The following is a 17,441-nucleotide window of genomic DNA, read 5'->3' as shown; positions in this document are numbered from 1 at the left end:
GGAAAGAACCCAAATGTTGATTAATAAGAACTACTTAATGTCTATAAAATGTAACATCTGCAGCAGTAAAAAAAAAAAGGATTGACTGAAAAATGCCAAAAACTGCTAAGAAGCAACTTATGTATCAACTCAAAATGTTTAATAAATGTTAATGTGTGGGAAAAAGCATGCCGCAAACTATTGATAGTACCAGTTTGGAGTGTTATTTTCTGCATTAGGTATGTCTGTTGTGATTAGACTTTTTGAAGTGTTATGTGCTCATTTTTATTTTAAAAATGACAATAAATAGAGCCCTTTATGTTTAGCAGTAAAATTAGGATACAGGCCATCAGAAGTAAAAAGAAATGTCCTAAAATCTTCCTAGAGGGAAAAGACAGATCACACAGAAAAATAGGAACCAATACTGAGGAAGACTTACAAACCACAAGAAAACAGTGGTGCTCTCTGCAAGGAACATAACCAGAAAACTATTAGAATCCAGAATTTATAGATCTTAGATACTGACACGAAAAAGAAGGAAGCCGATTAGAGAAGAGGAAACTCAAATGACCAAAAATATATATAAAGATGTCCCTGCCCAACTGGAGAAATGCAAATTAAAGCTACAGCAGGGTACCATCCACACACATCAGATGTGGCATTCTCACTAATACCAATTTATTTGATAGATGATATCAGAAAGCATCAGTTGGTATGTGGAAAAGTAAAACCAGGAAGGTAAAAAGGCCAGTTCAAGGTCAACGAGCAGGTTCCCACTGGGTTACAAACTCAATACTGCTGAAATATCTGGGAAATGGAGGGGAGGAAAGCTGGAGTATTTATCCATTTATTCATCACTCATTGATGGGGCTACTCCAACTAACTACTAGACAGAGTCCCAGGTATTTGCAATAAGGCTGCTGACATGCTCAGTTCAGTTCAGTCACTCATTGGTGTCCGACTGTGACCCCATGGACTGTAGCACGCCAGGCTTCCCTGTCCATCACCAACTCCCGGACTTAAACTCATGTCCATTGCGTCAGTGATGCCATCCAATTATCTCATCCTCTGTTGTCCCCTTCTCCTGCCCTCAATCTTTACCAGCATCAGAGTCTTTTCCAGTGAGTCAGTTCTTCACATCAGGTGGCCAAAGTATGACATGCTCAGGACCAGCAAATGTAAACACTGAAAACAATTCCATATTTATGATTATGTACAATTTCATACTAATTTATATAGTAAAGAGTATAAAGGCACAGATAGTTTAAAGTATTTTACAATTTTAAAATACATAGAAGCATGAAGACCAATTAATTATACGTTCAGGAGAGGAATGATGGTAATTCAGACTGGAGAATTGGGTGCAGTAAAAAATTTGATTCAGGATAGATTTTAAAGTTGGAGGTAACAGGATTTTCTGGTGGCACTGGATTTTGGCTGTGGACCTACTGAATTTGAAATACCTATAAGGAAGGAAAAAGGAAAATGAAAGAAAAACTGAAATAATAGAACCATGCTGTTAAAATTCTGAGAAATTATTTTTAACTGATCTGTGCTGAGTCACTTCTATCATATATTCAATTTTAAATTCTATGTGGCATCCACCTTTGGGGCTGATTTGGCATTTAATTATATTAACCACATTGCTATAAATGACATTCCCAATCAGTAGATTAAAGCAAACATGTGCCCTTCCCCTCCGGTAACATTAAAAGTGAAAGTAATGCTGTTCACTCACCATGTTGAGAATTCACTGCCTTAGCAGATAAAACCCTAATCACAATGACTTAACACATGGAAGTTTATTGCTCAGATGAAGTCCAACACAGGTGTTTCCAGTCAGCTGGTAGCTCTCCAGGTGGTGATAAAGGGAGCCAGGTTCATTCCACCTTGTGGTGTCTGTCTTCTACTAGGCATTTCCAGGATTGTTGCCAAAAAGGAAAAAGCATGGAGGATCACTTGTGGGAGGTCTGGCCGTGCGGGCAGTCCAGGAACTGGTTACACGTGACTTTCTTCCACATTCCACTGACCAAAACTTTGTCATATAACCACATCCAACTGCAAGAACCCTGGGAAATGTAGTCTAACTGGAGGACAAAAAAACAACACAGATTGGGTGAGCAGTTAGCCAGACAGGGACAGAAAGATCAGGATTATAACTTGACTTACGCCTCCAATTTTCTGTTTTTGAATCTTTAAATAGTTTGGAGATGCATCTTGCTTCGAAAATCATTTTGTGTTGTTTCAGAGGGCTCCAAAAAGCTCTGGTACCACAGTCCTTTATGTCTCAGTGCAGAAAGAATTCAGCGAGAGGAAAAGAGAAGAATAGGATGCTTGTGAGGCTTACAAGAGGATGGGTGAGGCAGTGCCATGCACAGAGAACTTCCTGGGCTATAGTTTTATAATCAAAGGAAAAGTGAGGAGATGGAGAAGAACTTTGTCTTTCTTGAGCAGACACGCTTCCATCATCAGCTCCTCCTCCAGGTTGGGCAGGGGGGTTTTCTTGTTCCTGTGTGGTCAAGCTAGGTCCGCAAGTTATTGTTTTTTATGTGTGCAGAGAGCATATCCAAGGGATCATTAACTTATTGAACTCAATGGCAGGATGTGGGTCTCAAGCCACCATTGTTTTGTTGTTTGGGGGCATGTCCCGTGCTTCTGTTGCATGGTTCTGTTACCAAGCAAGCCTGCTTGGTTTTGTGGTTAAGAACACCTGCTTTCTTGAGTAATCATTAACTTACAAGGGTCTCCCTTTTTTTTTTTTACTTAAAATCCCCAAGTGGGATTAACTGTTTATTCACCTACTTGGTCACTTTATCCCTATCACTTCTAGTATGGGCCGTTGAGTTTTTTGAAACTAGAAGACTGGAAAGAGTTAATGCTAATTGTTCTTTAGTGGTCGTGAGAAATGTAAGCAGAGTGCAGGTCTTCTTAGGAAAGAACTCTGTATTTTAGGAAACTGACTCATTCACGGGCAAAGACTAGATGACTCTTGTAAAGAATGGAAAGAGTAATACCATTCTTTGCACATGGGGGTAATTTTGTCATTTAGAGCCTTTGTTTAACATTACATGTTGGGCTTGGATTTTAGTTGCATATTACCTGTATTCTCATTGCCTGTGTCATTCTATTTAGTAAAAAGTGTTCTATTGTGGGTTATATTCTTGTTTGACTTTTCCATCTGATTAGGAAACCTGTCCTTCCCCAACAGGCTCTTAACAGCATAGATTTCTTCACATTCTATCCTCAAAGCTTACTCCTTTGTAGGTCTTTGTTTCAAGTCATGAGTGGAAAGCCTATGGGTCTCATTTGGTGAGTGCTCTCTGCTGGCTCTTACCCACTTGAGTTCTGTGTGTATCTCCAGGCAGCCTGACAACCTAAACATCTGTCTCACTTCCCTAGACGGCATTTTGTCACATTTGAATTGAAGTTAAGAGTGCTGTCAATTCACTTAGTACAAACTCAGAGGAGCAGGAAGAAGGTCCATCCAGATTGAATGGTTCTGAATTTCCATCTTAAAAACTACTGCTAGTACTCAAGTACACAATGTGATTGAATTGCTCTGGATTTTCCATAGAATCAGAAATATATATGTCAATTCCAGGTGGCACTAGTGGTAAAGAACTTGCCTGCCATCGCAGGAGCTGTAAGAGACATGGGTTCAATCTCTGGGTCGGGGAGATCCCCTGGAGGAGGGCATGGCAACCCACTCCAGTATTCTTGCCTGGAGAATCCTATGGACAGAGGAGCCTGGCAGGCTGTCGTCCATAGGGTTGCACAGAGTCGGACACTACTGAAACGACTTAGCATACATATATACATGTATGTATGTGTATGTATGTGTGTATGTATATATATAAGGAGATTTAAGTTATTGACTCAGTTAATTGTGAAGGCTAACAAGTCTGAAGTCTGCAGAGAAGGCCAGCAGGCTGAAATTCAACCAGCAGTCGACACTGCAGTCTTGAGGCAAAATTTCTTCTCTAAAAAAGCTGCTTTTGTTGTTCATGGCAGCACTTTGTATAATAGTCAAGACGTAGGAGCAACCTAAGTGTCCACTGACAGATGAACGGATAAAGATGTGGTACATATATACAATGCAACACCAGCCATAAAAAAGAATGAGAGAATGCCATCTGCAGCAACAGGAAGGAGCCTAGAGATTATCATACTAAGTGAAGTCAGACAGACAGACAAATATCATATGATAGCAACTTGTGGAATCTTAAAAATATATATGAACTTATTTACAAAAACAGAAACAAACTCACAGACATAGGAAAAAAACATGGTTTCCAAAGGGGAAAGGAGCAGGGGGGATAAAGTAGGGTTAACAGATACACACTACTGTACATAAAATAGGTAAGCATCAAGGACTTACTGTACAGCACATGAAATTGTATTCAGTAACTTGTAATAACCTATGTGTGTGTGTGTGTGTGTATGTGTAGGTATATATACATATGCTCCACTGTGCTTAGTTGCTCAGTCATGTCCAACTCTTTGCAACCCCATGGACTGTAGCCCACCAGGCTCCTTGGTTCATGAAATTTTCAGGCAAGAATACAGGAGCACCATATGTAAAGTAGCCAATGGGAATTTGCTGTATGGCTCAGGAAACTCAAAACAGGGGCTCTGTATCAACCTAGATGGGAGGGGACACATGTATACCTATGGCTGATTCATGTTGAGGTTTGACAGAAAACAGCAAAATTCTCAAAGCAATTATCCTTCAATAAAAAATAATTTACAAAAAAAAAGAATATGTGAGCAGGCTGCCATTTCTTCCTCCAGGGGATCTTCTCAACCCAGGGATGAAACCCGCATCTCTATATGTATGTGTATGTGTGTGTGTATATATGTAACTGAGTCACTTTGCTGTATACCTGAAAAAACATTGTAAATCAACTACATTTCAATTTTTTAAAATTATCAGGCAGGAAAAAGAGAAACCTGCTTTTGCTACTAAGATCTTCAACTGATCACATTTGACCCACCCATGTTGTTAGGGGTTGTTTCGTTTACTTAAGGCCTACTGATTGTGGGTGTTAACTGTATCTACAAAATACCTTTACAACAACACCTGGATTCATGTTTAATTAAATTACCAAGTACTACAGCCTGGTCAAGTTAATGCAGAACACTTAGCATCGCAGTAATCAGAGTAATCGAAAATGTGACTTTGCTGTATGCCCCTTGCAGTTATTTCCTTTACACATCAGAGAGCTTTTTGAAATAGAGGCAACAGTTTCTTAAGCACTAATGTCACACTTGGCCTACCAGGATGCTGCTTCTTAAAGAGTTTGCGGTTAGTCTAAATGGAATATCAACCAGATTGGAGAGTTTTGATTTATGATTGGATCTTAATTATCACCTCCTCCATTGTTCAATGATGTTTCAAGCTTAGATGAAAAGTAAAAAGTGAACTATAACTTTTCATAGTTATGAAAAGTTGCCCCTTGTCCCTGAAAATCCAGCTCCAACACAACATCTCACTTTTGCTTTTTATCCGTGCCTCCAGATATTTGCAGCTTCAAAAAACATTCCTTTGGAAAACCAAATCTGAAAATATTCGAAGGGCTGGCCTTCAGCTCCGCAAACTTTTGACAGTATGTGCACTGAATGCAGTTTGTCAAAATTCTGTTTCTTTCCATAGCCTGTAGCTTGTGAGTGATTTCTGGGAAATGTTGATTATAAAATAAGCTCTTTTCAGCTGGTTTCAAAAGATGACCCCCAGGTAGGTAATCGTCAAGTAGAGACATCTTTTCAGAGAAACGCAGGGGTGAGCGAACCCCTCTGGGCCTGTGTTGTCACTGCCCAGCTTCAGCAACCTGCCCGTTCAGCCCTTGAAAAGCAGCACTGAGCGCCCACCAGGAGAGTGGAGCCTGCTGCCCCCACAGGCAGGTGTGTGGGGTGCTTCAGCGTTTTGTATTTTAACTTTTCAACACAAATTCTAAAGCCAGGGAATAGGGCAGGAAAACAGCCAGGCTTCATCTCAGCTCCATCCTTGAGTCACCCTGTTAAGTGGAACCAGCAATTGTCTCGCTGGAGACCTGCAGAAACAGCTCGTGGGAAAGAACAATTTGCACCTGGAATATATTCATTAGCGTGTGTGTCAAAAGGCCACACGTGGATAGAAACCATGATCTCGCATTCTCTGTACTCTGCAGCCTTGAGACTTCAAGGGCAGAAGCCCACGTGCGCAGGTGACCACCTGTCTACCCACCTGCCTGGCAAGGTGGGCGGCAAGTGGACGTGGTGGGAGGGGATGGCTGGAAACACGGCGATTTAGGTCCAAAAAGAGGAGATAAGGCAGACGCGTTGTACAAATAAGCACTCTGTCAAAGGCCTGTTTCTGGTTTCAGGACCCTCCTACTAGTCTAGCTTAAATTGAGAGGGGATTTGGTGCGCCTCACTGGCTGTTTCCTCCCACTCATACAATCACAGCTCTTTTCATTGTCCTTAATGTACCATTTTTGCATGGCCCTCTGCTAAAATCGGCACAAAGGCAATGGCCCTAGTCCTGAAATTGTGGAAGGAGCACTGGGCAGAGAGAGAAGGCCTGGGTTTCGACGTGAATGTCCATTCAAAACCTTAGTTGCAAGGAACAAACCCTCAATGAAACCACCTCTCATAGTGGGGCGGGACGGGGTTTTAGCCCGAGCATCTAGGGAGGAGAGGAGCATTAAACCCCAGAGAAGGAGTTCAGAAAGGAACCAAGAAGGGAGGTGCTACCTCCACTGGGGTAGGTGGAGTTTGAGGTGCCTCTGAACATGCAGAGATGTTGAGAGGCTCTGCAGCTGGATTTTCCAGCCTGTTGCTCAATAGAGGAGACTGTGATGGAGATCCAGATGTGGAGGCATCAAAAGATGAAAGCATCTGAGATGATGGGTCAAGAGAAGGTGTAGTGTGAGTGTGGGGGTCCATGTGGGGACCATGGGTGGACCCATGTCTGCAGGGGTGAGGGAGACTCACTGTGATCAAAAGAAAACCCCACCCCACCGTCCCTAAGACGAGCAGCTCACTCCCATCCCACCATTCAGGAGCATGTTCTAGACAGAGACAGAACAAATCATTATTCCCTGACAAAGATTAGTGGCATTTACCTTAAACAGGAATTTGATCTGGACCAGGATAAGGATAAGCTGTAGTTTCAAAGTTTCAACCGTGTGCGTGCGTGCATTTGTGTGTGTGTGTATGTGTGGTTTATGTAGTATTAGGGTTCCAAAAGGCACAGTGATAAACTTTCTTCTTCTCCCTAAGGCCATGACCCAGTCTAGAACTCCACTGCTCTGATAGTAATATATTTGGCTATTCCCATCACGGACATGAGAAACTGTACTGGCAAACATATTCTGGGGAAAGATTCATGATGGGTAGAAACATGTACTTATAGGTTCGCTGAAAGGAAAGGTGTCAATGAAGCCAAGACTGAAGATAGACAAAAGCACAAGAGAAAAATGATGACGAAGGAGTATCCCCCTGGGGGTTCAAAAGCAGAGGTAAGGGGCTGGCCCTGGAGAGGAGGCAGCAAGAAGGAAGGAGTCAGAAGAGCAACCCAGCTCACAGCTAAGTGAAGGGAAAGGAACTTGATGCATAAGTGAAAACAGTTCACATGCCAGGCTGAAATCCCAGTGAATACAGAGAAACAAAGCAAGACTTTTCTGAGGAGAGGGACCACGTGCTTATGCAGTGTGGGCTGCAGAACAGACAGCTGTGTGGCAAAGCTGGCAAGGGGTCACAGATACATAAAGAACAGCCTGTCGGTCAGTGAAAGTCACTCAGTCGTGTCCAACTCTTTACGACCCCATGATCTATACCAGGGAATGACTATACCCCATGGAATCTCCAGGCCAGAATACTGGAGTTAGTAGCCTTTCGGTAGCCTTTCCCTTCTCCAGAGGATCTTCCCAACCCAGGATTCGAACCCAGGTCTCCCTCATTGCAGGCAGATTCTTTACCAGCTGAGCCACCAGGAAGCCCACATAAGGAACAAACCAACACATATTTGCAGTAAAGTGTATACAGTATCTGTCAAGGTCACGTATAACTGGGGATGAAAGTGAGTATCTCATTCTTTCCAGTTTTAAATAGAAAAGGACCCAGGGAAGTCATCATTTCTCCTTGAATAAACTCAGAACAATTCACAGACCTTACTAAGAGAAAACACAGGGATTTATTGAGCTTTGGGAAATCAAGCACTTTTTGTGAAAGTTTCAGTCTCTACAATATATAAAAAGTCCTGAAGATAGAGGAGAAAAGAAGCAAAGGACTGATAGGAAAATCTCAAAAGATAAGAACAAAAAGGGCACAGGAAAAAATACAAATGGCTCCTACATATATGAAAAGCTGCTCACATCACTAAAAATAAGAAAAATTAAAATTGCACCCAAAAAGCTTGACAGCATACTCTGGTACAACCCCTATGGAGCAAAACTGGACAAAATACACAGCACACCTATATAGTCTTTTGCCAAAAAATTGAATCTGAATTGAATCAAGCACCAGACCCAAATTCTAATTTATTAGAAATATAGAGGATAAAGGAACAAGTCAAATAGCCTCATCATAAAAGCAGAGTGTTGAACATTTAAAAACAAAACCAGACTAGACTTTGAAAAACATCAATGCTATAAATTAGAAATAACCCAAATGTCTATCAACAGTGGCATGGATAAATTTTGGTACAATCCTACACTAGAATGCTAATACAGCAAGAATGAATGAACTTCGGCTACACACAAAAGAATAAATTTCACAAATATAATGTAAAAAGTAAAAGAAACAGAAACAGAAGAATCAATATACCAGAGTTCAATTTATATAAAGTTCAAAAACACACAAAACTAATTTATGGTGTAAGAAGTCAGCATTCTGGTTACTCTTGGGGGATAGTGATGAGAAGAGATCAAGGCAGCTCACCTTGTGAAAATTCAGTCATAAACTTAAAATCTGTTCCTCTTTCCTTTCTTTTCTTTTAAAATTGTGGTGTAATATATTCAGTGAGGCTTCCCTGATAGCTCAGTTGGTAAAGAATCTGCCTGCAAGGCAGGAAACCCCAGTTCGATTCCCAGGCTGGGAAGATCCGCTGGAGAAGGGATAGGCTACCCACTCCAGTATTCTTGGGCTTCCCTTGTGGCTCAGCTGGTAAACAATCTACCTGCAATGCAGGAGACCTGAGTTTGATCCCTGGGTTGGGAAGATCCTCTGGAGAAAGGAAAGGCTACCCACTCCAGTGTTCTGGCCTGGAGAATTCCATGGTTCATGGAGTTGCAAAGAGTCAGACACGACTGAGCAATTTTCACTTTGCTCAGTCAAATGAAAGACATAATGAAAGACATAAACTGTAATAATCTTAATACATACTGTAATTTTTTTATAATTATATGCACCCTGTAACCACCATCCAGATCAAGATATAGAATATTTTCAACACCCCAGAAAGTTCCATGATGACCATTCCCCATCTAAAACTCACACACACACACACACACACACACACACATGCTATTCTGACCCCCTTCACACTGGATTAGTCTTTCACACACTGGATTTCATCCAGCTTCGGTGTCAGACCTTTTTGCAGCATAATACCTGCGAGGTTCCTCCTGACTGTTGCGTGTGTCAATGGTTTTTTTAAAAATTGGGAAATAGTCCATTGTCTAAATATATAGTACATTATGTTTATCTCTTCTCCTGTTGGGGAATATTTGGATTATTTCTAAAGCAGTGAATTATGAACAGTTCCTCTACCTATCTTTGGTAGACACAGGTACTCATTTCTCTTTGGTTATAAATCTAAGAGTGGACTTGCCTAGTCATCAAGTGAGCCTATGTTTAGCGTTAGTAGATACTGGCAGACAATTTGCCAAAGTGGTTGTGCCAACCTTCTGCTTACTAGCAATCTATGAGATATTTGAGATATTCTAATACTTCCATAACCTCTTCAACTCGGATTTGTCATCTTTTTAATTTTAGCTATTTTGATGAGTGAATAATGATATCTCTTTGGGGTTTAATTTGCATTTCTCTTATGACTAATGATGTCTAACACCTTTACATATGTTTATTAGTCATTTGGCTATCTTTTTTGTAAGATGCTTGTTAATGCTTTTTTGCCCATTTTTCCAAAGCTTGGGTTTTATTTTGTTACTTTAGTGATTTGTAGTAGTTCTGTATATTCTGGAACTCTGAGAAAGCTGTCAAATATAAGCACTGAACCTGTCTTCTCAATCTGTGGCTTTCTTTTCTTTATGCTTTCTTAGTTGTGTCTTCTGATGAACAGATGGTATTTATCTTAATGATGCTAAATATATCAGGGTTTTTTTTGTTTCTTTTAATGTTATTGCTTTTGTTTACTATTTTAGATACATTTGTTTGCCTAAAGTCAATAAGACCTTTTCCTTTGTTTTCTTTCAGAAATGTTATTGTTTCACTTGACATATCTAGGTCTGTGATCTACCTTGTGGTCTGAAGTAGGGGTCAAATTTTATTTTATTTTCTATATAAATACCCCATTGCTCCAAGGCCACCTATTAAAAAGGTAACATTGATACTTTCTCCCACATGACTGTAGCAATGTTTTTATCATTTAGCAAGGGACGGTATGTGTTTGCATATATTATTTCTGGACTCTCTGTTTTATTGCATCGATTTATTTGTCTTTGCTTGTGCTAATATTCTAGCATCTTGATTATTCTACTTTTATAGAAAGTCTGGAAATCTTATATTACACATTCTCCAAATGTGTTTCATATTCAGCACTGCCCTGTCTATTCTAGGTGCTTTGCAGTTCCACCCAAATTTAGAATCACCTTGTCAATTTCCATTTCATTTGGAATTATTATTAAAGATTAACTATGTAGACTTACTATCTTTCCATTTATTTAGGTCTTCTTTAATTTTTCTCATCAACTATTTTATACTTCTTAGTATGTTTGGAAAGCTTTAGTATTATTACCCAAATGCTAGTCCCTGAAAGCAAACCATGGTTTCTGTATATACACTGATAGCTCAGATGGTAAAGAGTCTGCCTGCAATGCAGGAGACCTGAGTTTGATACCTGGGTCAGGAAGATCCCCTTGTGAAGGAAATAGCAACCTACTCCAGTATTCTTCCCTGGAAAATCACATGGTTGGAGGAATCTGATGGGCTACACCCCATGGGATCACAAAAAGTTGGACACAACTGAGCAACTAACACACACACACACAGTATAGAGGACAACTCTTTTGCATCTTTTTTGAGGCTTACTTGTGGAAATTTTGTGCATTTTGATAGTATTATAATTGACTTTTTACTGCTATATATAAAAATTATTTTTGCTGTGACCTTATATCAAGGTCAATTGTAAAACACACCTTTTGTAAATATTTTAAAACCAAGATTTAATAAGTTTTCATATATTACATTTGGTTATGTCATTATAGACTCTGTTAGCCTAATTCAGTTATGCCACTAAATTTAAAAAGTTTGAATTATATTGTACATATAGTAAGGCTTCCCAGGTGGTGCTAGTGGTAAAGAACCCATCTGCCAGTGCAGGAGACATAAGAGGTGTTAAATTTGAACACCAGGAAGATGGGGATCTTCTGGTGTTGATGATTTTGTTTATTTGCTGATTTTGTTTATTCTAATAGTTTACAGATTATTTTGTTTTGCTTTGTATACAATCATACCACCTGTAAGTAAAGACAGTTTTCTTTCTTCCTTTCCAAACTTTATACCTATTTATTTCTTTTTCATAAAGCAGGATACAACATCCAGAGATTTTTGTATTTTTCTATATGCATACATGCTAAGTTGCCTCAGTCATGTCTGACTCTTTGTGACCCCATGGACTATAGCCCACTAGGCTCCTCTGTCCATAGGATTCTCCAGGCAACAATACAAAGTGAGTTGCCATGTCCTCCTCCAGGGGATCTTCCAGACCCAGGGATCGAACTGGCATCTCTTATATCTCCTGCACTGGCAGATGGGTTCTTTACCACTAGCACCACCTGGGAAGCCTCACTATATGTACAATATAATTCAAAATTTTAAATTTAGTGGCATAACTGAGCTAGGCTAACGGAGTCTACAATGATATAACCAAATGTATGATATGAAAACTTATTAAACTTTGGTCTTAAAATATTTACAAAAGATGTGTTTTACAATTGGCAAATTTGAACATGATCTGAATATTAAATGATTAAATGAAATTATTGTTAATTTTCTTGAAAACAGTTTGATAATGATGTGGTCATGGCATGCTCAGTCGTGTCTGACTCTTTGTGACCCCGTGACGGTAGTACATCAGGCTCCTCTGTCCATGGGATTTTTCAGGCAATAATTCTGGAGTGGGTTTGCCATTTCCTCCTCCAAGGGATCTTCCTGACTCAAGGATCAAGCCCACGTCTCCTGTGTCTCCTGCACTGCAGATGGATTCTCTACCCCCTGAGCCTTGCTAGTAATTTTAAAATGTACTACTCTGAGGAGATAAATGTTTGAGTATTTACAGAGTACTGTTAATCATGACAAGTATTTTCCAATAGTTCAACAAAAATGTATGCATGTGTATAAATTTGTATCTATATATGTATGGAGAGAGAGACGGACAGAAAGCAGATGTGCAAAATATTAACAAGTCTTGAATCTAAAGATAGAGTTGTGCTGGACAACTGGAGTGGCTCCCGTGATCCCCATCTCCGGGAGTTCATCCTCTTGTGAGACTCCCCGTCCGTGACTATGAGCAGGACCTGTGACTTGCTTCTAGACAGTAAAATACTGCAAAAGTGCAGGATGCCCACATTTATGTGTTCATAATAATGTGATTAAGTTACATAAGACTGCAGCTTCTGTCTTAGTGGAGTCTCTCTCTCCCTTGCTAGCTGTGAGGAAGCAAATGGCCATGGTGGAAGCCCCACGTGGCAAGGAACTGTGGTAGCCTCCAGGATATGAGGATGGTTTCCAGCCAACAGCAGAGAGAAACTGAGCCCTGCAAAGAATTGAATTCTGTTAACAACCTGAATGAGCTTAGAAGCAGATCCTTCCCCAGTGGAGCCTCAGATGAGACTATAGCCCTGGTCACCACATTGTGCAGCCTTGTGAGATGTAAGAACAGGACTCAGCTAAGCCACGCCAAGATCCTGACTTGCAAAAACTGTGAGATAACAGATATATGTTGTTATAAAGTGCTGAATTTGTGAGGACATTTTTGTGCAGTAATAGAAAATTAATACAAGGTGTGACAGTTAATTTTGTCAACTTAGCCACAAGGTCCCCAGTTATTTGGTCAAACTTATTCTGGATGTTTCTGTGAGGGTGTTTTTGGTTGAGATTAACATTTATTTGTTTCTAATTCATTTTTATTTGGAGTATAGTTAATTTACAATGTTGCTGATTAACATTTAAATAGGTTAACAGAGTAAAGCAGATTGCTCTCCCTAATGTGAGTGGGCCTCATCTAATCAGTTGAAGGCCAGAATAGAACAAAAAAGCTGACCTTTCTCCAAATAAGAGAATTCTTTCTGCCTGACTGCCTTTGAACTGCAACATCACCTTTATTTCCTGCCTTCAGACTCAAACTGATACATCCATTCTTCTGGTCTCAAAGCTGCTGACCTTTGAACAAGAACTATGCCATGAGCTCTGTTGGTTCTCGGCTTTCAGGATATGGTAGGATACACTGATATTACTGCAATATTCTTTTACCTTTTCTACATGTTTGAAAATATTCAAAATAAAAATTGGGGAAAATGTTCTGAAGTCAGGAAGTATCCGGAAACAGTTAAAAGAAGGCTCCTATGAAGATCCACTAGATTATTTTCCCTCCCTTTTTCTCAACCTCCTTTCTTTCCCTTTTTTCCTCGGTGAATCTACTTTATTTAATATGAGATTTAAACTTTTTTATGGATGTATTAATATTGTGTTAATTTCTACTGTATAGCTATGTGATTTAGTCATACACATATATTCATTCTTTTTCATATTCTTTTCCATTATGGTTTATCACAGGATATTGAATATAGTTACCAACGCTACAGTAGGACCTTGTTGTTTATCAATTTTATACATAATAGTTTGCATCTGTTAATCTGTTAATCTATCTAAATGCAAACCCCAATCTCTCCCCCACTCCCCGCTCCCTTGGCAACCACAAGTCTGTTCTTTATGTTTGTGAATCTCTTTTTCATAGATAAGTTCATTAGTGTCATATTTTAGATTCCATATAATAGGAAATTTTAAACAAATAGACACTGTATTTGAACATAAATAATAAATCTACCCCTTTCTGTGCAGATTTATGCTCTATAAACAAGAGAGTGAGAAAGTTTGACCTTAACCTTTGTTCTGCAAATGTTTCAGAATTTTTTTCTACTGCCACATTACAAAATAAATATCAGTCTAAATGAAGGCTTTTCTGTAAAACAGCAGCTACACAGATGGCCTCTACTCCATACTCATAAAAGACAAGACTACATTTTTTTGGTTGAAAATAATTTCAAAAGCTCTTCTTAAGTTCCCACCAGAACATAATGCTACTTTGGATGCTGCATGAGGTCAGTTGAATAAACTCAGACACTACTCTTCAGGAGTTATCAACCAAACTGAGAAAATTACATAGAAATCATGGTTTTACCTCGGAGTAATATAACCACTTTTCCCAGAAACTTCAATAATTACACATGGCCAAATCACTGCTTTAACCCAGGTTGCTTCCTCTGATGTGACTTGATGAATAATCCTCCACAAAAAGTGAACAAGGTTAGCCAGAGGCAAACAATGAAGATATATCTCAAATGCATGTTCTTAAAAGCATACCTTAAAGAAATCTAAAACCAGGACTTTCCCTGTGATCCAGTAGCTAAGACTGTTGCTGCTGCTTCTAAGTTTCGCGTCAGTCGTGTCCGACTCTGTGCGACCCCAGAGACGGCAGCCCACCAGGCTCCCCCGTCCCTGGGATTCTCCAGGCAAGAACACTGGAGTGGGTTGCCATTTCCTTCTCCAATGCATGAAAGTGAAGAGTGAAAGTGAAGTCGCTCAGTCGTGCCCGACTCTTGTAGCTAAGACTACATGCTCCCAATGCAGGGGACCTGGGTCTGATCCCTGGTCAGGGAACTAGATCCCACATGCCACAACTAAAAGCTGCTGCATGCTGCAGCTAATACCTGGTGCAGCCAAACAAATAAACAGCTATTAAAAAAAGAAACCTATAAGCCCTGAAGCATGTTTAAGGAGGTCCATCGCATAGTAGAGCAGTGGTTCTGGCTTGGGCCACACATTAGAAACACCTGAGGATCTTAAAAAAAAAAAACCCACTGGTGCCAGAGTTTCCAGCCCCCAACCCCAGAAAGCGCAATTTTGGTGTGGGGTGTAGCCTCAGTATCAGGATTCTTAAGTTTCCTTTGTGCAACAAAGGTTTTGGAATTATTGCAGTAGAAGCGCAGAATATGTTGAATGAATAAATAAACTCTTTATATATTCTTAAATTACATGCAGAAACTAATTTGAATCGAATTTACTAAATGATAATACTCCTATAATCTAGGCCACCCATGCTATTCCAAAATGCACAAACCTAAAGGAAAAAAGAAAGGGTTGAAAATGGAGAAAGGATTCAAAAGGCTGTCAGATTAGGAATTGCTATAGCAACAGGTGATGTTGATTCTGAAAAGAAAGACCTGGAAGGTGAGAGCTGTCTTCACATAATTGAAGGGTACACAAAGGGCAGAGCTAGAGTCACGGATTACAGCTAAAGGAAGCTAGATTTTGTGCAGTATAAATTTTTTTCTTAAAAAGCAGCGTTATCTGTGGAACATTCTTTGACATAAGTCATAGCAATATTTTTGATCTGTCTCCTAAAGCAGAGGAAATAAAAGCAAAACTAAGCAAATGGGGCCTAATTTAACTTAAAAGCTTTTGCACTGCAAAGAAAACCATTGACAAAATGAAAAGACAACCTACTAAATGAGAGAAGATATTTGCAAATGATGTGATCAGTAAGCGGTTACTCTCCAAAATATACAAATAGCCCATACAACTCAATATCAAAAAAGCAAACAACCTGATTAAAAAATGAGCAGATGACCTGAATAGATATTTTTCCAAAAAAAGACATACAGATTGCCAACAGGCACATAAAAAGATGCTCAACATCATTAATTATTACAGAAATGCAACTTAAAACCACAATGAGATATCACCTCTTACCTGTCAGAATGGCTATCATCAAGAAGAACAGAAATAACAAATGTTGGCAAATATGTGAAAAAAATGAACCCTCATGCACTGCTGGCAAGAATGTTAGTTGGGGCAGTCACTGCGAAAAACAGTATGGAGGTTTCTCAAAAAACTAAAAATAGAAGTACCATATGACCCTGGGTACATACTGAAAGAAAATGAAACACTAATTCAAAAAGATATATGCACTCCAATGTTCATGGCCCCATTATTGACTATTGACAACATCCAGAAGCAACATAAGTGTCCATCTACAGAGAAATGGATATATACATGCATGAAAGTGAACGTGTTAGTCGCTCAGCTGTGTTCAACTCTTTGCAACCCCATGTACCCTAGCCTGCCAGGCTCCTCTGTCCATGGAATTCTCAAAGCCAAAATACTGGAGTGGGCAGCCATTCCCTTCTCCAGGGGATCTTCCCAATCCAGGGAGCGAACCCGGGTCTCCTGCACTGCAGGCAGATTCTTTACCATCTGAGTCACGAGAGAAGCCCATATACATATATACATATACATACAATGGAATATTATTCAACCATAAAAAAGAATGAATTTTTCAACAATGTGAATGGACTTGAAGGGTATTATGCCAAGTGAAAAAACTCAGAGAAAGATAATTATTATATGATATCGCTTTAATGTGGAATCTAAAAAAAAATAAAACAAGTTAGTGAATATATCAAGAAAGAAACAGACTCACAGATATAGAGAACAAATCAGTGGTTACCAGTAGGGAAAGGGGAGAGGAGAGGGGCTAGATTAGGGGTAGGGAATAAAGAGGTACTATCTATTATGTTGGCAATTTGATCTCTGGTTCCTCTGCCTTTTCTAAATCCAGCTTGAACATCTGGAAGTTCATGGTTCACACACTGCTGAAGCCTGGCTTGGAGAATTTTGAGCATTACTTTACTAGCGTGTGAGAGGAGTGCAACTGTGCAGTAGTTTGAGCATTCTTTGCATTGCCTTTCTTAGGGAAAGCAACTGAACTGAACTGAATTATTATGTATAAAATGAATAAGCTACAAAGATATATTGTACAGCACAGGGAATATAGTTCAGTTCAGTTCAGTCGCTCAGTCGTGTCCAACTCTTTGCGACCCCATGAACCGCAGCACGCCAGGCCTCCCTGTCCATCACCAACTCCCGGAGTTCACTCAGACTCATGTCCATTGAGTCAGTGATGCCATCCAGCCATCTCATCCTCGGTCGTCCCCTTCTCCTCCTGCCCTCAATCCCTCCCA

Source organism: Budorcas taxicolor, chromosome 7, assembly GCF_023091745.1.
Source record: "Budorcas taxicolor isolate Tak-1 chromosome 7, Takin1.1, whole genome shotgun sequence".
NCBI lineage: Eukaryota > Metazoa > Chordata > Mammalia > Artiodactyla > Bovidae > Budorcas > Budorcas taxicolor.
Note: the sequence above shows the minus strand (reverse complement) of the source record.